The sequence below is a fragment of the Hemicordylus capensis genome, chromosome 2, assembly GCF_027244095.1.
Source record: "Hemicordylus capensis ecotype Gifberg chromosome 2, rHemCap1.1.pri, whole genome shotgun sequence".
Taxonomy (NCBI): domain Eukaryota; kingdom Metazoa; phylum Chordata; class Lepidosauria; order Squamata; family Cordylidae; genus Hemicordylus; species Hemicordylus capensis.
Window position 1 is genome coordinate 273,860,393 of NC_069658.1, and position 27,547 is coordinate 273,887,939.

The 27,547-nt window shown below is 43.5% G+C and overlaps 1 protein-coding gene across 3 annotated transcripts in view; it reads right to left on the reverse strand.

The window, feature by feature from the left end:
* Window positions 1-27,547, reverse strand: part of PRICKLE2 (prickle planar cell polarity protein 2) — a 365,950-nt gene that overhangs the window by 261,239 nt on the left and 77,164 nt on the right. The window lies entirely within an intron of this gene.

Sequence of the window (27,547 nt, forward strand, 5' to 3'; positions counted from 1 at the left end):
ATTGTGTGAAAAAGTACTTCCATTTGTTGGACCTAGACCTCCTGGCAATCAATTTCATGGAGTGACCCCTGGTTCTAGTGTTGTGTGAGAGGGAAAAGAATTTCTCTCTCTCCACTTTCTCCATACCATGCATGATTGTATGGATCTCTTTCATGTCTCCCCGCAATCGTCTTTTTTCTAAACTAAAAAGCCCCAGGTGTTGTAGTCTTGCCTCATAAGAAAGGTGCTCTAGGCCCCTGATCATCTTGGTTGCTCTCTTCTGTACCTTTTCCAGTTCTACAATGTCCTTTTTAAGATGTGGTGTCCAGAATTGTACACAGTACTCCAAGTGTGGTCGCACCATAATTTTGTATAAGGGCATTATAATATTAGCAGTTTTATTTTCATTCCCCTTCCTAATGATCCCTAGCATGGAACTGGCCTTTTTCACAGCTGCTGCACATTGAGTTGACACTTTCAATGAGCTGTCGACCACAACCCCAAGATCCCTCTCCTGGTCAGTCACTGACAGCTCAGATCCCATCAGCATATACTTGAAGTTAGATCCCATCAGCATATACAGACCAATCTGGCTGCCACATTCTGAACTAAGTGAAGTTTCTGGACTATGTACAAAGGCAGCCCCACATAGAGTGCATTGCAATAGTCAAGCTGGGAGGTTACCAGCTGATGCACCACTGTTTTGAGATCATCCTCTTCAAGGAATGGGTGCAGCTGTCGAATCAGATGACACTGATAGAAAGCACTCCTGGCCATGGCCTCCACCTGAGATACCAGGGTGAGGCCTGGTCCAGGAGTACTCTCAAGCTGCGCACCTGCTCCTTCTGGGGGAGTGTAACCCCATCCATCACAGGAAGATCTAACTCACCCCTCAAATTCTGAGCCCCTACAATGAGCACCTCAGTCATTCAACTTCAGTTTGTTCTCCCTCATCCAGCCCATTACTGCCTATATGCAGGCATCTAGAGAATGCATTTCCTGAAGATGAAAAGGAGAAGTAGATTTGAGTGTCATCAGCATACTGATAACATCCAGCACCAAATCTCCTGATGACCTCACCCAAAGGTTTCATGTAGATATTAAAAAGCATGGGTGACAGATTTTTCACCCCACTAAACCTGCTGCGAGACACATTGGCACTCTGCTATACATAGATGATGCAGTAATCCTCTCAAGGACCCTCATCAGCCTTAGAAGAGCGCTGAGGGCCCTAACACAGTACTGTAAGGAAGACCTCTTGGAAATTAACTACCATCAAACTAAAATCATGGTCTTTGCCAAAAGGCCCAAAATTCACTCTTGGAGGCTAAATGGACATACAATTGAGCAGGTCCCATGCTTTAAATATTTGGGGATAGTTTTTCACTCTGGCAGCTCTAGGAAAACCCATGGGGAACATGTGGCTCAAAATGCCCAGAGGAGCTCCTCCACCATAATCAAATTCCTGCATATGAGAGAAGGACAATGTAGCTGCAGCCCTCGACCTCTTCATTGCCAAACAACTAGCCTAGCTACTTTATGTCACATAACTGGGTCCCTTCCACAGCTTCACCCCACTAAAATGAGCGCAATCCAAATTCCTGCAGCAGTCCTCCAAGTTGTGTCTCTAATGCCACTCTGCTCTTTTAGACAGACCTGATTAAAATGGAGGCTAGGGTGTGGGTGGCCATTCTCAGTTATCGGCTCAGATGATCCTATCACCCTCTTGGTCTTGCTTCCTTAACCTTACATGACAATTACCAAACTAAATAGAAATGGTCAATTTAGACGAAAATAGTGTCTTTGGGTATTTCCTCCTGGATTCTACTTAATATGGGCTATGATCAGGCCAAAGCTTCTATCAAAACAGCTATAATGGACATAGAGCGCCAAACCAATTTAAGCAGGGTCCCAAATTTCCTCATCAGAGCAGGTCTTACATATTTACCTGCCCTGGCATCAAATCTTATTCAACTGAAAGTCCCAAAACATAGGAAGGCATTCACTTTGGCATGTTGTCACACCCTCCCTTCAGCTGTGCTTTAAGGCTGTTTCAGAAAGATCCTACTCACAGAGCAACAATGCCCCTGCAGCTCGAGGAAGATGGAAAAAACTGAGCTTGTCCTACTTCACTGTTTGTATTACAGAGACATTTGCTCTTCCTTTATCCACCCATTGCTATGCAAGTATTCAGGACGTTTGAGCCATATCTATGTCTCTATGCTACTTTCTGACTCTAAGGCAGCTATTACATACAGTGTTGTTAGGTTCTGTGTAGCAGCGTCAAAAATCAATCGGACGTGGGTAAGTGGTGGGCCCAAGCAGCCCTAGTCTGACTTCCTGCTGGCTCCTGCATCCTATAATGCATTCATCCAACACAGCGTACCATCCGAAACACTTATGCTCCTCCCACCTTTTTGTGCTATAGCTGTGTGCTTTTTATATATGATCTCGCTGTATTTATCACTTAGGTTTTTATGCAATTGTGCTTTTTTTGTGCCTTTTATCCTTTTTATGCCTTTTATACCTTTATGTCTTGTATGCCTTTTTATGTTATTTTATGCTCTTTTATTCATTTAAATGGTTTTTAATGTTTCCTTAGGCCATTTAATGTATCATTCTGCATTATACTTTGCACTGTGTATTCACTCCCTGTATTTTATGCTGGTCAGTCTATGACTGTAATAAAAATGATTGATTGAAATAAGAAATATATTATGTAGACAGTGCTTGAAAGGACATATAATTGCACCCACAGTGCAGAAATCCATATATGTTCCTTGCAGCAAACAGGGAATGCAATTAAAGGAAAGTCATTACATATGGGAGAATTCTATGCATTCACAGGATCTCTCACACCCCAAATAGATTTGAGTGTTGGGTGTTCCAGTTTAAGACATCATCATGCAGGGCAATTATCTGACATATGTACAGGAATTTGTTGCATTTCTATCTTGGAAAAGATAGCAATCTTCCTAGCCCTGTCACAGGCACTAATCACATGTAACAACTAGTAGCTCTAAACACGGAATCACATCCACATCAAAAGTTGCTGACAACTGGGCTCATATAAATATCATAGTGGAGGTAAAAGACATGCATCCAAATCTGTACTGCCATCAGCAGCACACCCAGAAAGCTCTTTTTATATACAGATTTCTCTTGCTGGATTCAGGTTACCTATTTTTAGGCCAGTACCATGCAGAGACACTATACCTCCAGGTAACACTTCAACGTGTACACTTTGTCAAAAGGAGGATGATATTAACAAGCTTAGAGTCAGCTGAGTAATTATCTTCCCTCTTTCCCCCACTTCTTTGATTCATTCAACATAACGTTTTTCTATAAACAAAAAAAGATCAATTCCTGTAGCAATTTAATAATCCTTGTACTGATTTGTACTGAGTACCTTGTACTGAGTAATCTAATCTGCATTTTTCTGTTATTATAAGGAAAACATTGTGCTATATAGAACAAGTGCTTATTCTTGCAAGGTTGGTGAGCAAGATATTAATGAGGCAAGATAAATGCAAAGAAACCCATCTAGCACCTAGATGTACTGTGTATGCTAGAAAGAAAGTGACATATTATAACCACACAATAATGATCTATTGTACAGGATACACATCTTTCAGCAAATTATTTCCAGATGAAGGCCAGACAACATGGACCACAATTGCTGAGGGATTTGAATTTGTATACACCATCTCAAGGAAGAATAGCTTCCCCCCAGTTTGTGTCTCAAACTATTTGCAAAGCAGATTCAAACATAAATGGTTCAGAATATAACCTTCCTCAACTAAGAGTTGGAGCTTACACACATGTGTTTTGCTGAGTCAAGCTACCTTTGGATAGCTGTAAAGCTTCATGCTGGGGCTGGGAATACTGGGCTAGAGGTAAATCAAGTTCTAGTAGGGACAGTTCTTCATTAGGTCCAGCAAGGTCCTTGGAATCCACCGGCCAAGGCCCTGCCTGATGAACCGCCCACAAAGAATTATCTGCTTCTCTTAGTGGCTGCTAACAACAATGTTTAGTTGTGATGGTTGGGATCCAAATATGTGGGGAACCACACATATGCCCCAGGACTTCCTGGCCCCCATTTTCCAATGCAGACTCTTCCCCTTAGCTACTTCTGAGGGATAGAGGACCATCTAGAGTTGCATATGTAGTAGTGAGTGGGAGAAAATTGGGGACTCTTCAATGGGCAAGCCAAAAAGGTCTCCTTCTTAAACATAAGGGTATTTGAATCCTGGCTGTCATGCTCAAATGCACTTTTGTGCCACATCACAAGGAATCATGTAAGTTGCTGGCAACTAGCAACAGGGGTACATTTCCACCGAGACATCTGGGTGGAAGTCTGGTCCCCCACAGCCCCTGGGCCCCCCAAACCCTCTGAATTATGTCCCAGTTGGCCACACTGCTGCATGCCACTGGCCTGTGTTGCACTGGGCATCTGAGCATGACTGTCCTCAAGGGGCTGTGAGGATGGGCATGGCCAGGGGCTGAGGGCTGTGTGGCCAGTCCACAGCCTGCCCCATATTCTCCAGTCCTGTGCATGGCTATGGTGGTGGTGAGGCTGGGTGAGCAGCCTGCTGAGCCACTTCCACCCAGCCATACCATCACATGCCTACACAGTCCCCAGCCCCCACTGCCTGCACCCACCAAAGTGGTCCTTCCAACTCTGTGGCTGTTTCCTGCCACCACTTTGTGTCTCCTTGGTCTCACCCCCCCTTTACTGTGGCTGGTTCCTTCTAGCTCCAACAAGTGGGAAGAAATGTCACCACTTTGGTGGGTGGCAGGAGAAAGGAACATTGGCTTAACATGAAAGGTTCTTTTTCCCTGTGTTCGGAGCTCACCAGATAGGGTTGTGTACTGAGCATGCTTGAGACAGACCTGGATCATGTGACATAATTTCCTGCTGTATGCCGCCTCCCAACGCCAGTTCCGGGGCTGTTGGGAAGAGTGAGAAATGTCAAGTGGTGAGAGCTGATCTGAGTTGGCTGTATCTCTATTAGGGAAAGAGCTAGAATACATGGTAAAAAATAGGCTGCAGGGAATCGAGAATAAGAAGCAGAAGAGTATATGGAAAGAAAGGAGAGCCTATCATCTGTAACCTTGAGAGCAGTCTCCCCCATCAAAATGCAATGGACGGAATGTTTGTAGGAATAGTCCCTTCCATGGAAACAACACAAAGGTAGGTTATACATCCAGGCAAGGCTGATGAGCTTTGAACACAGGGAAAAAGAACCCTTCATGGTAAGCCAATGTTCTTTTCCCCCCTGTGTTGTAGCTCATCAGATATGGAATTGCCCAAGCGCAGAGGAGTAGCTAGGGAGGGAAGGATGTATTGGACCACTTGTTGGAGGACTGTGCAGCCGAAGGCAGCCTGGGGAGTAGAAAAGGAGGAGATCTTGTAGTGTCAAATGAAATGTGTAATCGAGGACTAGATAGCCACTCGGCAAATTTCAGGGAGCGGTGTGTGTGCAGAAAAGGCCGCGGAGGTGGCCATGCTCCTGGTGGAATGAGCGGTTATACCTCCAGGGGGAGGGAGATTAAGTGACGTGTAGGTTAGGAGAATGCAAGACTTGATCCAACTGGCAAGAGTGGCCTTGGAGACCTTGTTGCCCAGAGTGGGCGGATGAAAAGAAACAAAGAGGGAGTCTGACTTGCGAAGGTCTTTGGTGCGTCGAATGTAGATGCGCAATGCTCTATGAACATCCAGCTTATGTCAGAGTTTTCCCCTGGGATGGAATGGGAAAGGGCAAAATGAAGGTAGTACAACATCCTGGGACCTATGAAAGATAGTGTTGACCTTAGGAAAAAAGGTAGGGTCAAGCTTAAGGTTAACAGAGTCAGTTTGGAAAGTACAGCGTTCTCTATGTATGGATAGGGTGCCTAGTTCAGACACCCTGCGGGCTGACGTAATGGCTACGAGGAAAAGGACTTGGGATAAGGCCTTCGGGGGATGGAAGAAAGGCTTCAAAGGGAGATCTGTTTAGGACCTTGTTAAGGTCCCATGATGGAAAACGTTGGAGATGAGGAGGTGCTATGTTGGTGGCCCCTCTGAGGAACCTAGAGATATGTGGGTGAAGGGAGAATGAACCCGCTTCAGTGGAGGAAATGTCTAGTACAGATGCGAGGACCAAAGCTTGCTGTCTCAAGGTATTAGGTCAGAGATGTAGGTCCAAGCCAGCCTGTAGGAAGGTGAGAACTTCTGGAATGCTGGCAGACAATGGGTCTTTGCGATCGGCACATGACCAGCAGAGGAAGGCTGTCCAAGTAGCTTGGTAGACCCTGTTGGTGGACTGTCTACGAGAGGCCAGGATGGTATTTTGAACCGGCTTGGAAGAGCCCTGGGCAGCTAATCTCAAGCGCTCAATTTCCAGATGAAGTTTTGTAACCATCCAGGGTTGGAATGGAGTAGAGGGCCTTGGTGAAGAAGGTCCGGATGACTGGGTAGCTGCCACAGGGGGCTCACTGATAGATTGAGTAGGTCGGGAAACCATGGTCTGTGAGGCCTATGATGTGCAATGAAAATTATTTCTGCATGTTCCTGAACTAGCTTTCTGAGTACTTTTGTGATTATAGCTGTGGGAGGAAAGGTGTACAGGAGAGTTTTTGGACATGGGGAAGTCAGGGCATCTGTTGCTTCCACCTGAGGGGAATGGAACCTCATGAAGAAGCGAGGAAGGAGATGGTTGGAGGCGGATGCGAAGAGATCTATTTGGGGATGGCCGAAGATGTTGGTCAGATTGTTGGAGCATGGTGAGGGTACAAACCATTGGAGGGGGATAAGAGAGGAGGTTGAAGGCATAGCCATTGGTTATCGTGTTGATGACCTAGTTATCGTTGGACGTGGACATCCAGGTTGTGGCGAATTCTAACAATCTGCTGCCCATGGGGATCAAGTCATTGCTTACGTGGCACCAATGCGGAGGAGAAGGGTCTGTTGTTGGATCCTCTGGAGTTGCCCCTTAAGTGTAGGCACCATTGCAGCCTGCTGAAACCTCTGGAGTTTTGGATCAGAAATCTTGGAACTGTGTGGAGGGCTGATTGTTGAATTGTCTTTTGGGGAGCAAGGAATGAGTTGGGGCTCGAAAGAATCTGCGAGAGTCCCTGTGGTTGGTGGGCATGGCCTTCTTTTTGTCTCTAGTTTCAGCTAGAATAGGGTCTAATGCCAGACCAAAAACATTAGAGCCAGAGAAAGGAGCTGACATCAAGGCAATCTTGGACTTGGAGTCTACATTCCTACTCTTCAGCCACAGTGATCTGCGTACAGCTACTTCGGCAGCCATAGCTCTGGAAGACTCTTGAATACAGTCCAGGCTGGAGTCTGCCATAAGGGCCACTGCTTTGGCCATCTCATTGATGCCTTGGCACAGTTTGGTATTTTCAGGTGGAACCAGGGCCATGAGTTCCTTAGCCCAGAGGACAGAGGCCCGAGAGAAAATGGAGTTGGTAGTTGACGCTCTAATGGCTGGGGCCATAGCGCCATGTACCTTTTTAATAAGTGAGACACTTCCTGTCCTCTTGGCTTCTCAACTGCTCTTGACCCTCAGTATGCAGGACCGCACCTGATACCAGCTGGGCTACTGGAGGGTCTATTTTGGGAGTAGCCAGTGGAGACATAACTTCTTGTGGTAGATGGTAGTGCTTTTTTGGAAGATTGCCAATTGGTTTGGAAGATGTCAGACGTTGCCAGTTGGCGCACATAATGTTGCGAAGAAAAGGTGGGAAAGGTACTGCAGTGGAAGGAGAGGAGCTTGAGGGGAAAACGTTCTGATCCAGAGTGGGTGGAGGATAAGTGGATTCAGAAGGCACCATGTCATTAATAGTTCTCTTTGCCTTGGACAAGAGAAAATCGAAATCAGCTGAAGAGAAGAGTCTAGAAGAGCTAGGGATGGGGGGGGGGTGCTATCTGGTAGTTCTCTATCCTCCTTTTAGAGTCAATAGGCTCAGTAGGTTCTCCAGGATCCAAGTGCAAGGAGTCAGAGGCAGAAGCAGGGATGGAGGATCTGACTGGGAGAAACAGTTAGAGGGGGTGGAGGGGTAACTGTGGAGCCGGAACAGGGAATGGGACATGAGGAGGCATGACAGGAACAATAGACACTGGGGCAGGAAGAGGGAAAAGGGGGGGTGAGGGTGTCTGAGCCATTTTGGTCATTTCCTCCTGAGAGGAGGAGGAGGAGGAGGAGGAGGAGGAGGAGGAGGAGGAGGAGTGTCTGTACCTTCTTTTGTGCCTGAGGGGCAAAGCTCTAGGAGCGAAGAGACCCTGTCCAGAGATAGGGATGGCACGCCTGCAGGGGCTAGAGTCCAGGGATGAGAAGGACAGATGCTCACTACCCCTTCTAGGAGCACGCTGAGGCATGTTAGGGACAGGAGCCAGTGGCAGAGTAGGGGCTGTAGGCATATTAATCGGAGCTGCAGGTGGCTCGATAGGCAGGGCCACAGGTGGCTCGAGAAGTGGAGCTGCGGGTGGCTCAATATGTGGATTGCCGGACAAATACTACTCCTAAAGAATTCCCTCAACCAATGCATAACCCTCAGTGGAAAGGGAGGGGTGGAGGTACTTACAGGCACTGGAGGGATTGGTGGAGCAGCCGGTGAGGCATCCGAAGGAACAGCAGTCGGCGGATTCTGTATCGGCAGTGGGGAGGGAATGCGTGGGCCAGCAGGTTCCCCCTCAGCCACTGGGCCTATCCCAGGTGAGGTCAAGGACACCAGAGGATTGCCCAAAGGGCACTGGTCATCCACCTCAGGAGGCAATGGCTTGTGAGGGTGCGGTTTTGGTTTAGACTTTTTACATACTGCTTTGATCTATAGCTGCTCACTGAGACGAACTAAGCTTTCCTATTTGGAGATAGGCGACTTATGGCGCTTCTTTTTCTTTGTTTAGTGTTTAGTCTTCTTCAGAGCTTTGGTGAAAACTGGCTCTGAAGTTCATGCCTCCTATATTAAAATGGCGGGCGTGGTAGGCGCGGGAAAAGCCGAGTCCGGCTGTTGGAGGGTAGCTGTGGCCATAGGAACCAAGCTGCCCAGGTCCTGCGGCACGAACCCTCCAAAAGAGAGCCCTGCAGGAGCTCTTCGGCATGAGCCAGCTCCATCAGAATTTGCCGAGAATCAACAAAAGAAAACGAAGTCTTTTCGGGTCCAATTAGCCAAATTATAAAGAAAAAATGTAATTGAAAAAATAGCCAGTAGCCACCCACCGCCCATCAACTTTGCAATGCCTGGACCACTTTGAGCCAAATTGGGTACAGCTATAGGGACATATAGGGACACTCCAATGGCATAGTTTGTGATGATGTCATCCACCCCAATTCAAGATGGCAGATGTATAAACGTTTGAGGTGCAAGTGGGCTAACTTTGAACCAAATTTGGTACACTTGTATTTATTTATTTATTAAATTTATGCCCTGCCCAAACTTACGTCTCTGGGCGGCACCTCAATGATGTAGTTTGTGATGATGTCATCTACCCCGATTCAAGATGGTGAATGTTTGAGGTGCAAGTGGGCAACCTTGTGAACTGCCTAACCAATTTGAACCAAATTTGCTACAACCATAGGGACACATAGGGACATGTCAATGGCAACGTAGGCAGATTAGTTCTTACTAGAACCTGATTACTATCTGCTTATTTAAGGAGCTATTGTAAGGTGCTCTAAAATCTATATAGTTGGTGGAAAAGCAGTAAACAAATGTCTTCTGAGACCTTGTTTGCTACAATTTGTTTATCCAGCAGGTGCTGTCTAAATGTTCTTGCAATATACATACATGCATACATACTTAGAGGGAGGGAGGGAGGGAGGGAGGTTGCTTATGTTGCAAGGAGGGGGCATTAGCCCATTAGGTCCATGGTCAAAAATTACCTAGCTGCACCTCTGACTAGCAGAATCAACCATAGCAGAGCTTCATGGCTCTGATGCAGCAAGTCAGGGTTTTAATAACTGCTATGCCTATGGCCCTATCTCACTGAACCATGCAGGAGCCGCTGCAGGTCTGGGTAGACAATACTGAGGTAGATGTACCAATGGTCTGACTCAGTATAAGGCAGCTTCCTATGTTTCTATCCATGCTTATTTTCAAGTCCTGTTACTGTATTTTCAATAAGAAACATGCGCACCCAATACAAGACTGTACTGAGTGATAAATACAGTTAACCAAGGAGGGCATAGATAACAGCTATCCTGCGGTAAAACTGATTCGTCCCAAGGTGAATGATTCAAAATATTATAGATTTTAATGGAAGTGTGCTGATGCAGACAGAGTCTGAGAATCATGGGACAGCTCGCTGATGCTATAAAAATATATCCAGTGCAACAAATGATGACTGATCCTGACAGTCCACCAGGAAATGAAGGGAGTTACAGAAGAGCAATCAAATATAACAGGAGTGAGGCCTTTGTAGGGGAAAATCGCCAATGGACTGCATGTCACCATTTCCTCACAAAAATGAATTAAATAAAGGTACCTATTTAAGGAAATGTTTTTAGTGGCCAGAAGAAATTTGATCCTCTCCTTTGAGATGGCCATAAGAGACTCCTGACATATACAAAAGGTCACTTAGGGCTACATCACAAGATGTCCCCCCCTACTATATTGCACTAAGCTACCTGTAGCATCAACGGTGGCCCCTGTTTTGTCAGAGTGTTTACTATTCTATAAGACGGTGGAAGTGCTATAAGGGGGAAAGTGGTATTCTATAAGACGATGGGGAGGTTATTGAGAAGCTGCTTTATTTTTCCTCACATCATACAAACAGTAACCCTGGAATTCTGCCAGCTTGCCAACAGCTATCAAGAGCAACATTCAACAGCAGAGTAGCTTAAGAGTTGCATTTTCTGCATTTCCATTGCTTCTCATTATCCTTTCCCCCTGATCCACTTTCTGATAAGGGTTTAAAAAAAAGAAAAGAAAGAAAATGTGCTGTAAAATGCCAGATATCACTTTTACCAGAAATAACAGCAACAATATTTATTAACCCAAACTTACATTATGTTCAGATCAGTCAAAGAGAGGATTTCTATTGGAATGTACTTCACTCAAACTATACCTGCTCAGCAGGGTCATGGCAAGGTTGGAGTGGGCCCAGAGACAAGATTTTAAAATGCCCTCCCTCACTGAAGCTCGGCTCATGAAGTAAAGAAATCTTAAATGAGGCTGAACAGTGGTAACAAAAAGCATATATATATTCTATTGTGGCATATAGGCGTGTGTGTGTGTGTGTGTGTGTGTGTGTGTGTGTATATATATATATATATATATATATATATATATATATATATATATATATATATACACACACACACACATACACCTATGTGCCACAATAGAACATCATCCTAAATTATTTTTTAAAAGGTTTTCTAAATTGCGGACGATGCAAGTCATTTAATGAGAAAGACATGCTGTTCTGGTAGCTCAAAGTCTTAACACTCACATCAATTTCAGAGGATGAATTCGTTTTCTGAAGGAAGCCCAGGTGGGTGCACAGCTGGGGGAGTCAGTCATGTGACTTGCCTCTGGGGGCCCCCCCAAGGCAGTGGGCCCCCAGACAACTGTCTCCCCTTGCCCTATTATAGTTACGCCCCTGATGCTCAGTTCTGCCTTTCTTAGCCACTTAATGGTGCAGCGGGGAAATGACTTCACTAGCAAGTCAGAGGTTGCCGGTTTGAATCCCCACTGGTATGTTTCCCAGACTATGGGAAACACTTATATTGGGCAGCAGTGATATAGGAAGATATTGAAAGGCATCATCTCATACTGCATAGGAGATGGCAATGGCAAAACCCTCCTGTATTCTACCAAATACAACCACAGAGCTCTGTGGTCACCAGGAGTCGACACCAACTTGATGGCACTCTTTACTTTACTGCCTTTCTTGTACTAACACTGTGAACTATAAGATGGATCAGGGATCCTGAAAAGAGCTTGTCTAACTGAGGAGACTGTTGAGTCACCTCTCTCCCCTCTCATCACTTCACCACCCCCCAGATGTAGATCCTTCCTCCTTCCATGTCATGTCATATCTTCATGGTGGGTTAGAGGAAGTGAAAGATAGTTGAATTTGGACTGAATTGGGTTCAGTTGGAAAATGCCAGTGAAGTTTCACATAGTCCCATTAAAAAATAAATAAATACAGATAGGTTTCATCACTGGCTAGCATTACCAGGGACAAGGAGAAGGCTTAACCTCCACCCAGTGCTGTCACTGAGGGCCACAGTAGCCATTATGAGGACAAACCCATGTATAAGAGTTGGGTCACCACCAAAAAAATCACACCGGTGCCGCTTTTTGCTTTCCTCCCCATCAAATGAACTTTTTTCACTTACTCCTTAGGGAAAACAAAATATTGCACTTGAAGACTTTTTTTTTAGTAGGGGCAAAACCTGCCCTTCTTCCCTGGCACTGGTTGCTTAGCCCCCACTGCAGGGGAACCTCCACTGGCTACCATGCACCTCTATATAAATAATACAGAGTGAGTAAATTAATTAATTAATTAATTAATTAATTAAATGATATATGCAAAATGCATCAAGATGTGCTGCATTCTTCAAAATCCCCAAAGCAGACAAGCCTTCCCTCCACTCTCCTTGTCTGCCATAAGCACTTGCCACGTATTTGAGAACAGATTGTGCAACAGAAGAAGAAACATTTCCTTTTTAAAAAATAGGACCTGAGTGCTACAGGTGCATTTATCATTCCTTGTCACAAGACAGGCTTGAATCTGCACATCTCAAGTATCATTTTAAAAGTATAATCATCAAGAGAAACAATTTCTTGCTTTGTTTCATTACAGCTGCTAGAGAAGAAAATAAAAGCCTGGTTTGCATTTCCTACTCCCTCCCACCAATCTCAACAGGCACACACACACACCATCAGTAAGCTAAGCAGGTGCTTTCTGGGAAGATCTAGCCCTGCTAAGAGAGCTGACCCTTTGTTCTGATGTGCTAATGTCCTGAGTTATAACTCCCATTGTGATACAGCCTGCCTATTCATTCATTTGTAACATGAACCAAAAGCCATTTGGAACAAGAATGAAAAATAAGGTTCAGGCTCATAACCCCCTGGGCTACAACACAGGGAGCATTTCTCAAACCTCCAAGAACTACATTTTCTCATTTCAAGTAAAATTTAATAACTTGCTCTTCAGATATGAAATGGAAGGCGGGGGGTGGGGGGGCGGCGTTAGTCCTCTAACTTTAGGACCTCCTCACAATACACTTTGAAACTGCATGTTGGAATTTATTTGCTATGCACTTTAATCAAAAACTGTTACTTGCATATATGTTTTATCTCATGTGGATCACAGTGGGGAGAAAAATGAAATTCCTAGATGCCAGTATTAAATCAAGAGCCAACTGCACATTTTTTGGCATCTGGATGATCAGGCTTCAGAGTTTTTCCCAACCCTGCTGGTAATCCCATGTGTTTTAGGTATGTTACAAAAAATATTCATGAGTAACATACTATAGAACAGCATGTTGTTAATATCATGGCAAGAAATATTGTAAAAGCCTTCAATAAAAACAACAACACAGCTTAACTGTGTTGTGAAAAGTTAAACATAGGGGGAAATTACAGCAAACCACCCAATTTTGCTTCGGACATGGCCATTGTCATTCCATTGGTGGTGACAAGTATCTCGGGCCTTCCTTATGACTATTCTATCCAATTTAATTGACACTGAAGGGAAACTTTGGTGGTGGTTGGATACACAAAGTCTTGCACGTGCTACTAAAAGAAAACCAAATTAGATGGGGATGGATGATCAATATCTGGCCCAACACACAGATTTGGGCACAAAGGCTGCAAAGAGCAGTGGACAAGCTTTCCACATGTCCTCCCACTGTCGAGTTGTTGATAGGCTACAGTTTATCAAACAACATAAGTAAGACTTGAACTGTTTGGTTTCCACTCAGATGTGAGCCTGAATAAAAGCAACCATTTCCCTTTCCTCTATTTCCATATGTGAACATATGAAGCTGCCTTATACTGAGTCAGACCATTGGTTATCTACTAACTGGCAGCAGCTCTCCAGGGTTTCAAGGAGATGTTACCTGACACTACTGTCCCTGGAGGTGCCCGGGGTTGAACCTGGGACATTTTGCATGCATGCATACAATGTGAGTGCTCCACCCCTGAGCTACAGCTCCTCCTCCATTCCTCAAAGAAGAACAACCTAATTAATTCTGCTCTTATCCAAGGCAAAAAACAGCCTGGTTTCTGATATAATCAGTCACATTAGAATCTGGATAATTCCAGCCAGTCTCCTCGTGAAGTTTAAGAAAGAGATCCCACCAGAATGTGGGGAGTTACTAAATGACCTACAGGTCTCTACAGTTCTAGGTTTTAATTGGCTCATTAAGGATTAAAATATTTATAGCAGAGTTTCTCAGACTCTCCCATGGTAAGGATTCACAAGATAAGGAACACACTAATTGAACCTCTGTAAATGCCATTAACACAATTAAAAATGAGTCACCTGCACCACTTAGCACAGGCAATAGGCCAGGTAGGCTGGTGCCAAGCGAAAGGGATGGTGGCACAGAAGCTGGCAACATGGTCCAAAGGGAAAATCTCCCGTGATGTGCTAAAGTGAACTGGTCCCTTAGTCTTGGCCTTCACCTAGATACTGATTCCCCACCCCCACCCCATTGAATTAGGTATTGGGTATTTGTTTTATTTCATGAGTGCTTTCTGGAACATTTGAAGACACATGTGACAACCGTTTGGAAATACAATGACATCAAGGTCAAGAAAATGGATTCAGCAAAAAACAAGGAATGGCTCTGTTTGTTCATAGCATCAACCAACAAACAGTATACTTCATAACTGCTGGGAAATGGGGGTACAGTGCATGCTTTGCCTTGGACTTTGGTTTGGGTGCATTATGTGAAAGCAGCTTCAGATGGATGCCTGAGGAGAAGTATACACAATGCCACCCTGCCCCACAGGCCAGAGCTGCCTTGCCAGCATCCTTCCTTTCCCTGTCATTCTGCCAGCCTCCTGCTCACATCCTCCCATCATCTGCCTGGGCAGGATGGGCAGACACATACAGGAGGAGTGGAGAGCAAGCAAACATAGTGGAAGCAAGCAAGACAGGGAGACTCCCCCCCCCGCCCTGGAGCAGATACCATTGTTGGGGCTAGTGGTGAATCTGCCCTCCCATGGAGTGGAGGGCATTGCCGGCTGGTTAGATGCCATGTCAGTCACACACAGAGGGCAGCTCTGACAGGGCTGAGCTTTGGTGGCTGGTGAGAGAAGAAGGTGTGACTACATCAGGCATGGTGGTAGGGGAGCTAAGGCGCATCCCGCTGTCTCCTTCCCCAAATCTACCATGTGAGGCAATTGTCTTATTTCAACTTGTTGGGGAGCCACCTCTGAGTAGCTCTTACCACCCCCTAGCAACTGTCTTGTGCCTCTAATGGGATTCCTACCTGGCACTTTCAAAACATTAGCCAAACAGACACTGGCTGTTCACACAATTATTTGAATCTAGTTTTAATGTGGGTTACCAACACTGGTGTGATTGTGTGAACCCATGCCAAGGTAGTATGGCCCAAGATGAATCTGAAATTGACGTGGATTCTCACAATCAGTCTAACAATGGCAATCCATATTAAACCTGAATTCAAACCATGGTATCAATCAAGTCTTTAGATTGTGAGCCCTTTGGGGACAGGGATCTTTGTGTTAACTACCCTGAGCCATTTTTGGAAAGGCGGTATAGAAATTGATTGAATGAGTGAATGAATGAATGAATAAGTCATTGTCTGTACAAGTTAATTATCACATCACTTACAATTTGAGGCTCCTTAAACATGTATCTCATATGCACTGAAAACATCTGGAAATCTGTACTGGTATCAATATTGTTTCACTTAAAATTGTACCATTTTGAAGGATGACAATTTTCTCCTGTTAAACTTACTAGGTTTAAAAACATATGGCAATCAGAAAGAAATATGGCTGTGACATGTGGGTAAACCCAGCCATATCCTTGAGTCCTCCCTTACTTAACAGGCATGTTTGTCTTTCCTCCCACTCACCCCCGGCCTTTTCATACTGTTCCTAGATTTAAAAAAAATAGCAGTACAATTCCTTTTGAGACATATTTATTCACTTACTAATAAAAGTCCAACAAGGAGGTTTCCAAATCCCATCCATTGGTCTCAATTGCCTTGATTTTTAAACCTGTATCACTGCATTGATCTCTCTGGAATTATCCTGCTTGACTTTGACTGAAGCATAAATTTCACATGCACACATGCAGAGAGACACTCAGATATATTATCAATATACCCCCTGCTAACTTGGCAAAGAGGCACCTTTTACCATGATGATTCTCTTTATTTAGCAGGGGTAGAGTAACTGGCCAAATCCACCCCCAGCACAGTACCTCCGGTGACTGTTGCTGGTGTCTATCTTATGTTTCTTTTACATTGTGAGCCCTTTGGGGACAGGGATCCATCTTATTTATTTATTATTTCTCTATGTAAACCACCCTGAGCCATTTTTGGAAGGGAGATATAGAAACAGAATTATTATTATTATCATCATCGTTGTCGTCATCATCATTGTCATCATCATCTCTGAAATCCTAGAACAGCCTTCCAAATCAAGAAATGACAAAATAGATTGGAAGGCTAGCTACATTAAACTGTTACAAAATAGATTTAATTCATAATTATACAATTCTCCTTTGCATTCTAAAGGAAAAAGGAACAGAATTCTGCACAGTGAAAAAACATATCTTCACTTGTTTGTCTGTTTGCACTGTTTAAAATGGATAATATACTTCCACAAAAAATATATATCACAAAAGCTATTTACTTGCTACTCCAGATGAGTTAGTTGACTGGATTTCTTTCCCTCTAGAGTAATGATTAAATGCAATGCAATGCAAAACTAAAAATAATAAAGAAGAGAGGATGGCTGCCTTGCAGTTATAAACCTTGAATGTAATAAATTTCTGTGTGCGCGCGCACGCGCGCATGAGCATGTTTTTAAAAGAAGCCAAAGGGGGCAATTAAGAGATAAACTGATTCTGGAAAATCATCTTAAAAGCAGCCCTGGGAGATTAAATATGGCTTGATAAAAATGCTTTAGAACATTTATTTAACATTGCTAACTGAGGCATGGTAAACACCCAAGATTAAAGTATTTTTTCATAGATATTCCAAACATTTATAATTATTATGCACAGCACAGGAATCACATGCCCATTCACAGTGTAATGAATGCTCCAGGAATAAGTTCTGTGTAGTAGGACTGGGGTCTGCAGGTTTGTATAGCCACAATTTTATTATTATTATTATTTATTCATCATCACATTTATATACCGCCCAAACTTTCGTCTCTGGGTGGTTAACATAAAACAATTAAAACACATTTTTGTTTTAGAGTGTTAAGATAAGTACCTTCAACAGAGGCATATCTAGGGGAAATAGTGCCTAGGGCAAGCACTGAAATTGTGCCCCCTGTCCAGACATCTGACACTCATCTTTCAGATAACTTTACTATAAATAATATCAGCTCAAAAATACAAGTCAAGCTCGCTAATCTTTTAAAATTTCAAAAACTATTTGGCAGTGGACGTAGCCAGACCAAGAAAATGCTGGAAAACTACAAATTTCAGTATGCTGGGGCTCATGAAATACCCAGATACTATGTGGAGGGGTACTAGGAAAACTAAACAGAAGTGCCTATCTAATTCTCTACTATGCACTGTAGCATCACTATTACATAAGTTTTAAAAATAAATGGAGAATGTAGCTTTTCCCAGATACTCTGAAAATAATTAAAGGATATGCAGAGTAAACTGTATCACTGCTCGGAATATATTCTAGTATTTCAGAAAGACAGTTAAAATGAGAGAAAGAGAGCAAGAAACTCTCAGTGGGCCTTAATACTAAGAATTTCACACTGATTCAAAGACAAACTCACCATTAATAGCCATATTATCAAGACATCACATTTAACTCACTTATCACAAGTTTTTGTTGTTGTTGTTTCCCTTCTTTTTCTTGTATTTATGCTGGCCTTGGGCCGAAATAAACAAACACATACATACATACATACACACACACTTATCACAAGAAGCAAAGTAAGAACAAATGAATACAATCTTAGATCATAAGCCTCAGCTCAGTATTCACAAGCCCTGATTCTCTGTACATAGTGCCAAACTGAATATGTGTACAGTGACTTATATTATATTAAATTTTAAAAATATTTTTTACCTGCAGCCCCTTCAGGGCGCTTCCTATAGCCCATGGGGGTTACCCCTCCATCCGCAGACCTCTGGGGCCTCACAGGGACCATTTGAGCATGTGCAGTGGCCATTTTTAAAATAATTGTTTGTTTGTTTTAAATGGCCGCTGAAATCAAAATGGCCACTGCACATGCTCAAATGGCCTCTGCGAGGCCTGGCATGGCCTAGGGCCTCACAGAGGCCATTTGAGCATGCGCGGTGGCCATTTTGTTTTTGGCGGCTATTTTTTTATTTTATTTTTTAATTTTAAGAAATTGTGCCCCCCTTCAAGTGGTGCCCAGGACACGTGCCCTGCCTGCCCTACCCTAGATACTCCCCTGACCTTCAATCAGTTTCAACTTCATTCACAATCCTGATAATGGTGGATGGTAGTCCTCTTCAATAGTGGAGAGTAGCCCTCTCTCTCCTTCCAACCCTCTCTAAAACTGACCCCTGCTAACTGAGCAAAGAGACACCTTTAAAAATGGTCAGAGAGAAGCAAACACAGCGAGAAGATGATGCAAGGGAGAGAAGGAGGAAACCCTCCTGAGTTAATCACATGAAATCAGCCTCTGTGTGATGAAATTGACTTTTTCTATGGCTACCATATGTTGGTAGGAGCCACCTAATGGCACAGTGGGGAAATGAGCTGACTAGCAAGCCAGAGATTGCTGGTTGAATCCTCGCTGGTATGTTTCCCAGACTATGGGAAACACCTATATTGGGCACCAGTGATATAGGAAGATGCTGAAAGGCATCATCTCATATTGCACGGGAGATGGCAATGGTAAACTCCTCCTGTATTCTACCAAAGAAAACCACATGGCTCTGTGGTTGCCAGGAGTCGACACTGACTCAATGGCACAACTTAAAACCATATGTTGAGACTGTTCTCATGTGCAGCCAAGCCAGGCAGTTCATAAGAACTGGCATCAGCTGCATGGTTCGTAATAACCTGCTCATAAGAACAGCCAACAGCCGTGCAGCTGCTAGCAGTGCCTCAGCAGCAAACTTGCCAGTGAGGCTCACCCGTTAACTGAAGTTAAGGGTGCAAGTGCACCCTTAACCCAGGCTAAATGATCATGTATTGGTGCTGTGTGGCACAGACACAGAAGCAGGCTGAGGTGGGATCCCCAAAATGCACTGCACACTCATGCGGTGCATTATGGGATTTCCAGGGGCTGGGATATCACGTCTTTCCTGCCACCCACCCAGTAGCCCTCACACAATCATGAGAAAGGGCTCATTGAGTGGTTGACCGAGATGCTGAACCCTTTTAATTCCATGGGGTATTTCTGTCTTGCAGAAACTTTCTGGGAACATTTAAGAACAGATGTAACAACTGGTGAGAAACACATTGCCAGTTTGGCCAGGAGAAAATATAAAGCTCTGATAAGCACCTGCTGCATGGACAAGTTTATAGACATAATTGCTCTATCATTTGTCAAGGCAGGACTGCAAGTCCACCAAACAGGCAAGTTGCTTTTTAAAAAAGAAGACCCAAGGGGGGGGGGGAATAAGTAACTTACAGATTAGGCCAATGGTTCCTATCCTCAGGAAACTCTGTCCACATTGACCCACTGACTGGTAAATCCCTGCATATCTACCATGGATCCCCTGCAGAAGATTCCAGGATGCTTTCTATAGGGGCACTTTTCAATTCACATAACATACTGGCTAGGAATGCAGGGAATCCTTTCACTGAGGGATTTGCCATTTGTCTATGTGAACCAAGATGATGTCTATGTATCCAAGAACACAACCAACATGCCCCCTGCAAGGTTCCACACCAAAGCAGGCAAGCTGTACTTCTGGAAAGTTTGTCCACCATTACAGATCCTTTCACTGAGGAACATTTAATAAGTTTCCAAGAAATCCAGGGGTTCCTTGGAATGCAGTTTAAAAACCACCGGCTTAAGCACAAGGGAACAGCAAGTACAATGAAGCCAATGTTTTTGGAAGGAAAAATGCCAAGGGGAAAAAAAAAGTTATCACATTTAGGTGTTTTCTTTTTTAAAAAAAGGAAACATTGCCAAAGTGAAAGTACTAGCTCAACTAAAATTAAAGTAAATATAATTAATGGCCAAACACTGCAAGACCACCTTTTCTTGAATCACAATAAAGACTCAGAGTAAATGATTTTTTTAAAAGGCGGGGGGGGGGGGATATGAACAAACTCCAGCATGGCAGAAATGGCAACAGTAACTGTTAGAGAATTTTTTTAAAAACTCTTTTAAAAAGCAAAGGAAAAATTAAATTTAATGAGGAAAACTGAAGAGAATGTTTGTTCTCACTGTTTAAATTTAAAACATAATAGGACGAGCCAAGAAAGAGCGTGAAGGGCAGCTTGTTAATGATAGAAAAATCAATCATGAAAAATGGTAAAACTATAATTGAAACAGAAACCTCCCAGAGAATTGGTGGAACTATTAGACCACCTAATGTGAGAGGGACCCTTAAGGAGAACTGACATATCACAAATGAAGCCACAGCTGCTTTCACAAAAATATATGTTGTGGGGGAAATATACTAGTGTTATATATGAAACTGGAGTCCCCACAAAGGCAATTTGCTAGCAAACTGATAGTCATGCAACCCAGTCAAATCTTGTTCACCTGTTTTCTGTGTCACAGAAGACAAGAGTCATGTATAAATAAATACTCATCATAGACCCTCTTTTTAGTAACTCTTGCTGAGATTGTGCAAAGAATGACTTCTCAATTAATGACCAGGATTAAGGTGGAATAATGGGTTTGAATGCTTTGGCATTAAATCTGGCGGCCTGATCCCAAGGGATGCTCTTGCAGATCTGCAAGTAAAGAATGTGTGCTACATGAGCTAAAAAAGAGATCTTGAAAATGGCAACTAATGGTGATCTACTCAGTCCTCTGCACCAGTAAACTCCCATGATCACTATCAAACAATGGCATGTGGTCACTCTGGCTGCTCACAGAAAGGATCCTATGCAAAGGACCACTGGCAGCCTCCTTTGTTCAATAAACTCAGCAAGTGGAAAACTGTAGTTCTGTTAGCATCCTGTAGTAATAGGAAAGAAGGCAGGCAGACAGGCAGGCCCAGTGCTGCACCTGTTCTGACTAATGCAGTACAAAGAGCCACACTGCCTAGTCCTATGAATTGGTATGTCAATGCAATCACTCTATCACCAGTGTTTACCTTCCAGATATATTTTCGATGGTGTACCTATGGATTCAGTCTTGTGCCAATGAGAACAAAATCCCTATTTCATTCTAGCTCATGATAGTATGATGAATTTTTATGGTAGTAACGGGGCATAACTATAATAGGGCAAGGGGAGATAGTTCTCTGGGGGCCCACTGCCTTGGGAGGGCCCCCAGAGGCAAGTCACATGACTGACTCCCCCAGCAGTGCACCCGCCCGGGCTTCCTTCAGTTGTATCCATCCTCCAAAACTGATGTGAGTGTTAAGACCTGGAGCTACCACAACATGTCTTTCTCTAGTACCATTAAATGACTTGCATCATCCATAATTTACAAGAACTTTTAAAAAATAATTTAGGATGATGTTCTATTGTGGCACATAGGTTATATATATATAGCAATAGCAATAGCAATAGCACTTACATTTATATACCGCTTTATAGCCGGAGCTCTCTAAGCGGTTTACAATGATTTAGCATATTGCCCCCAACATTCTGGGTACTCATTTTACCGACCTCGGAAGGATGGAAGGCTGAGTCAACCTTGAGCCCCTGGTCAGGATCGAACTTGTAACCTTCTGGTTACAGGGCAGCAGTTTTACCACTGCGCCACCAGGGGCTCTTTTGCTTTTTGTTACCACTGTTCAGCATCACTTAAGATTTATTTACTTCATGAATTGAGCTTCAGTGATGGGGTGGGGGGCGCATTTCAAAATCTTATCTCTGGGCCCACTCCAACCTTGCTACGCCCCTGGGTAGTATACATAGTAGCCAATGTGATATAACGTTAGCATGCTGGACTAGGAATGGGAAGGTCCAGCCATCAGGGTAACTGGGTGACCTTGGGTTAGTCACTCTCTCTCAGTTAACCTATCTCATAGGGTTGTTGAAAAGATAAAAGGAGGGTGAACCATATACAACCTTCAGAGCTCACCAGAGGAAATGTGGGAACAAAAGTTTCAGGTAGGTAACTGGTTTTACCTACCTGAAACTGGCTGTGGCAGGACCCTTGGGCTCATATGCTCCTCTAGCAATTTCCTCCCTCACTCGTGTGAACCAAACCACAGTTTGTTACTAATTCCAAACCAAGAGTGGAAATTAGACAAACTATTTCAAGGCATGCACAAACCACAGCTTGCAAGTTTGGACAAAGTTACAGTGGTGATGGCTTTAATAATGGGAAGGCAGTATGTAAGTGTTTATAAACAAACAAATATACATAAAGAAATTTAAAAGGGGCAAACTATGGCTTGCCTCAAAGCAGGAAAGGTAATCAGTGTGTGTGTGGGGGGGAGAGCAACAGAGAAGAGGGAGTGGTGTGCATAGCCCAAGGAGTAGGCACATAAGCACATGCTATGATTTGGTGTTGCACAATACATCTGATTGGCACGCATCACATTTTGACAACTGCTCATCAAGACTCCTTTTCCCTGGGAACATTCCAGTTTCTATTCCAGAAAAGACTAATACTGTAATTTGGAGAGGGGCAATGAAAGGGAGGCACATCCCTGGATAAACACTAAATAAGGATAAACACAAAATCATAGACCTTTTTCAACCTGAAAAGCTCCTTAGCACGGTAATAAACCAGTGTATCTTATTTTTAAACTGGTTGGAGGAGACATTGCACAGGTTTGGCAACAGAGCTCTTCAAAAGGTCAGCACTGAGCACCAAAGAACCTTGTTTCTTTCAGCACAGGTCTTTGCTTTGCTCTGCCTTTTGCCAAAAATCTCAATCCTCAAAACAGGCAACAAGAGATTTAACTAGATCTGTTCGAAATGGTGGCTTGTTCTTTCTTTCTTTTAAAATTTCCACTAACTGCCATCTTCTGAAAAGGAAGCAGGTCTCTCTTTGCTATGCACAGGGGCTGTGCAGCAAAGCAAGCAAGCACACACAAGGTTGCCAGTCTCCCTGTGTGGTCTGTTTTTAAGCACCATCTGTCTTGAGTTTAGCACAACAACACTGCAGTGCGAGCAATTAAAACAATCTGCTCAACCGAAAACCTAGATAAATTCAATGTTAAGGAAGAGATTGCGATGCAGATAAGTAGCACCAGACAGAAAAAAATGGCACTATACGGCTCAGTGGTATTAAAAGTAGGTGGACAGGGATCCAAAAGATTTAAATACATGAGAAGCTGTGAATACAGAATCTGCATTTTTCTGCTACCCAAACGAAAAACATGTTTGCTGTTGTGGATGAATGTGCAGAATGGGGAGTAGTTTTATCAACAACAAATCTGCAAAAAGAAAGCAGTGGCTTCATTATGCAGATGAGCCATTATGCATAATGTGCTCTGTATGAACTGTATTCCCTGCCTCCCGTTCATGGCATGCTTGTGATGAGAACTGTACACCTTGCCTCCCAGGTTGCTTGGCCACGCCATCTACATAAGCAAGTCCCTCTTTTCAATCAGTGAAATATTGGAGATTATGACCATTTTTATTTTATTTATTTCTTTAACTTATTTATATACCACCCAAAATGCAAGTCTCTGGGCGGCTTATAATACAAACAAATAAAAAGACTTAAACATTACAATAATTTAAAATGTAAAACAATGTTAAAATATTAAAACAAACAAACTAATTAAAAGTCTGTGTGTTGACTGCCTTTATAAAAGTTGTAAGAGATGGGGAGGCTCTTATTTCAGCAGGAAGTGTGTTCCAAAGCCAAAGACAATGCAGTTGAGGCACAAATCAATCATATGCAAAAATTATATTATTATTATTATTTAATAAATGCAGCCTGATCTTTTCAAGGTTTTATGCAAATGTAAGTCTGGCCAGGTTTAAGAGGACTTACAGTAATTCTAACAATTCTGAGGCCCTGCTCTTGGGCCCCACTCTAGAAGAAACCACTTCACAGGTACCAAGGACAGGGCCTTCTCAGTGATGGCACTACAACTCACCCTCCACTGAAATCTGACTGGCTTCCTTCTTATCAGTTTTTAAACAGAGATTGAAATATAGTAGCCGGCCCGCACAGAGCATCTGTGCGCTCTTTGGGGCCAGCTGTTCCCGGCTCCTTCCTGCCCCACTCTCCCTCCCCATTTTCGGCTGGACCTCACTGCTGCCACAGGCCCTCCTTACTGGGTGGCGGGTGGCCAAAAAGGGCCCTGCTGCCACCGTCCCTCCTCCCAGCCGGCGAACAGGAAAGTCCCGCTGCCCATTACCCTCATGCCCCGGCCTCCAATGGGCGCCTCACCTCCGGTCAGGCCTGCCGCCACCTCGCCTCCGTGGCTGGGCCAGCTGCCTCCTGGCCTCCACAGCTGGGCCCACCGCCGCCTGGCCTCCATGGCCGGGCCTGCCGGCGACCAATTCCCCTGGGTGCACCTCAGCCAATCAGGTGCCTCCGCAGTCCAGCCAATCAGCTGGGCGCTGGGACGCACATTCCAAGGCACACCCAGGATAATTATATATATAGATTCTCTCTCACAAGGCTGAAAGCTGCCCCTCCTCCCTTTCATGATGGAAAACAACCTTTCAGTGGTTCGCTATTAGTGTGGATGTCAGCGACTGTATTCAAAAATACTCACACCTGAGTAAGATACCCAGAAAGGATTCAGTTTGTTGCTGCACTTAAAATTGTGTCCTGCAGCTGTGAGCAGGATTGCCAATTGCTGCAGTCTAACAATATGAAGTGCATTAAGGTGTATGAAAAACACAAAATCTTAGTGCTACTAGACTAGCTGGCTGTGGGGCTTAATCCCTTTGTCTTGAAATCATTTGTTCAATAATGGTGTGAATAAAGTCTGTGCAATTATGCAAAAATAGACTATGCATCATGTTTTAAGTAGGACCTAAACAGTGTAGCACACATTATTCTCTAAGTCTTCCTTTTCTATCCCCTTTTCTTTAAATGATGTTAATGGGCATAGGGACATCTGGGAGTTTACAGTGGTTATTCCATTCTTATTTATTCATCATATTTCGATACTGCCTATATAGACATATCCAGGTGGTGTACAAGTTTAAAATCTAAAAAATATAAACACAATATAAAACAGTTAAAATCCATAAAACAGGTAAAAACAATCTCAGTGAGTAAAAAACATAAAATTTAGATTTCAGTTAAAAGCCTGAGAAAACAGGTACATCTTGAGGGTCTTCCTAATAACAAACAGAGAAGGAGATGCTCTTATTTCAGCAGGGAGCATATTCCAGAGCATATTATCATTAAAAAAAATCAATACAATTTGCAAATTTTTAAAATAGTGCAGCCTAAAAAAAAAATCCCCAACAGCATGGAATGGATCTGTATAACATGTTTTACAAGCAAAGAAAATGAGTAGCAGGAAAGAAACAACTTTGTGAAACTCTGAGGAGGCCATTCCAATAAGCTGTAATTGCTCCAAAATGCGAGACCAAACTGATCCATTTGTGTTTTAAATTCAGAGAAATATCCCTGTGAGACAAGTGTTTGGAATTATGTACATTTTGCAGAGGTAAGAGCACATAAACTCTATTGGTGTTAAAATTTAGGATTGAGGAATCAACAGCAGTCCTCGAAACCAGGAATGGCCCCTGAATAGTTAGTTTCTCAGAGCTGCTTCATAGGTCACAGCCACCACCCCTCCCTATGGAAAGCAGGTAAGAACACTGGGGTATATGTCACAGTGGCAGTACATGGGAAATACATGGGCAGTACATGCTAATGAGGAAACAATAAATGACAAAGATCTCTTTAAATATATCAGGAGCAGGAAATCAGCCAACAGGGGTTGGGAGCTCAGGACTACAAATACATGAAAGGCAAATTCAATGCTAGGGATCATTAGAAAGGGGATTGAAAATAAAATGGCTAATATTATAATGCCCTTATACAAAACTATGATGCGACCACACTTGGAGTACTGTGTACAATTCTGGTCACCACATCTTAAAAAGGACATTGTAGAACTGGAAAAGGTGCAGAAGAGGGCAACCAAGATGATCAGAGGCCTAGAGCACCTTATGAAGCAAGGCTACAACACCTGGGGCTTTTTAGCTTAGAAAAAAGACGACTGTGGGGAGACCTGATAGAGATCTACAAAATCATGCATGGTTTGGAGAATTTGGAGAGAGAGAAATTCTTTTCCCTCTCACATAACACTAGAACCAGGGGTCACTCCATGAAATTGATTGCCAGGAGGTCTAGGACCAACAAACGGAAGTACTTTTTCACACAATGCGTGATCCACTTGTGGAACTCTCTGCCACAGGACGTAGTGACAGCCAACCACCTGGATGGCTTTAAGAGGGGTTTGGATAACTTCATGAAGAAGAGGTCCATCAATGGCTACTAGTCAGAGGGCTGTGGGCCACCTCCAGTCTCAAAAGGCAGGAAGGTTCTGAGAACCAGTTGCAGGGGAGAAATGGCAGGTGAGAGGGCATGCCCTCAACTCCTGCTTGTGGCTTCCAGCAGCATCTGGTGGGCCACTGTGAGAAACAGGATGATGGACTAGATGGGCCTTGGGCCTGATCCAGCAGGGCTGTTCTTATGTTCTTATGTATACTGAAGCAGGACACAAAGAATGCAGAGAAGTTAAATTAATTCTTTGCATTACTCTTCACAATAGAATAACCATCTCCAAACCAAGGTTTTGGGGGGATTGTACATGAAGAGTGAGGGTAAAAGGATGCTAACTGACAAGTTACACATTAACAAGTCGTCAAGACCAGATGGTACTCACCTGACAGCTCTTAAAGAATTCAAATAGAAAACTGCAAACTTTGTAACAAAAACATGGAACATATTACCTATTACCAGAATATTGGAGGGTAGTCAATGGAACAATAATTTTAGAAAGCGAACCAGAGGAAAACCCGGAAAATTATAGACGTGTTAGCCCAACGTCTGTCTCAGGTGAATCACAGAAAGCTTGATTAAAGCTAGAATTGTTATACACAGAAAAGAACCAGCCTTTCTAAAGATAAATTAGCGTGGTTTTTGTAAAGAGAAGTTCTGCTACCAAACTTGTAAAATTCTTTGATAATGACAGCCAGCTAGTAAATGGGGAAATCTGGAAAATATTACTTAGTTGGACTTCCACAGCACTTTACATGAAGTCCTTCACCAAAGGCAGCTGAATAAACTCAGCAGTCACTGAATAAGAGGGCAGACTTTTAAGGATCAGTCATTGATTAAA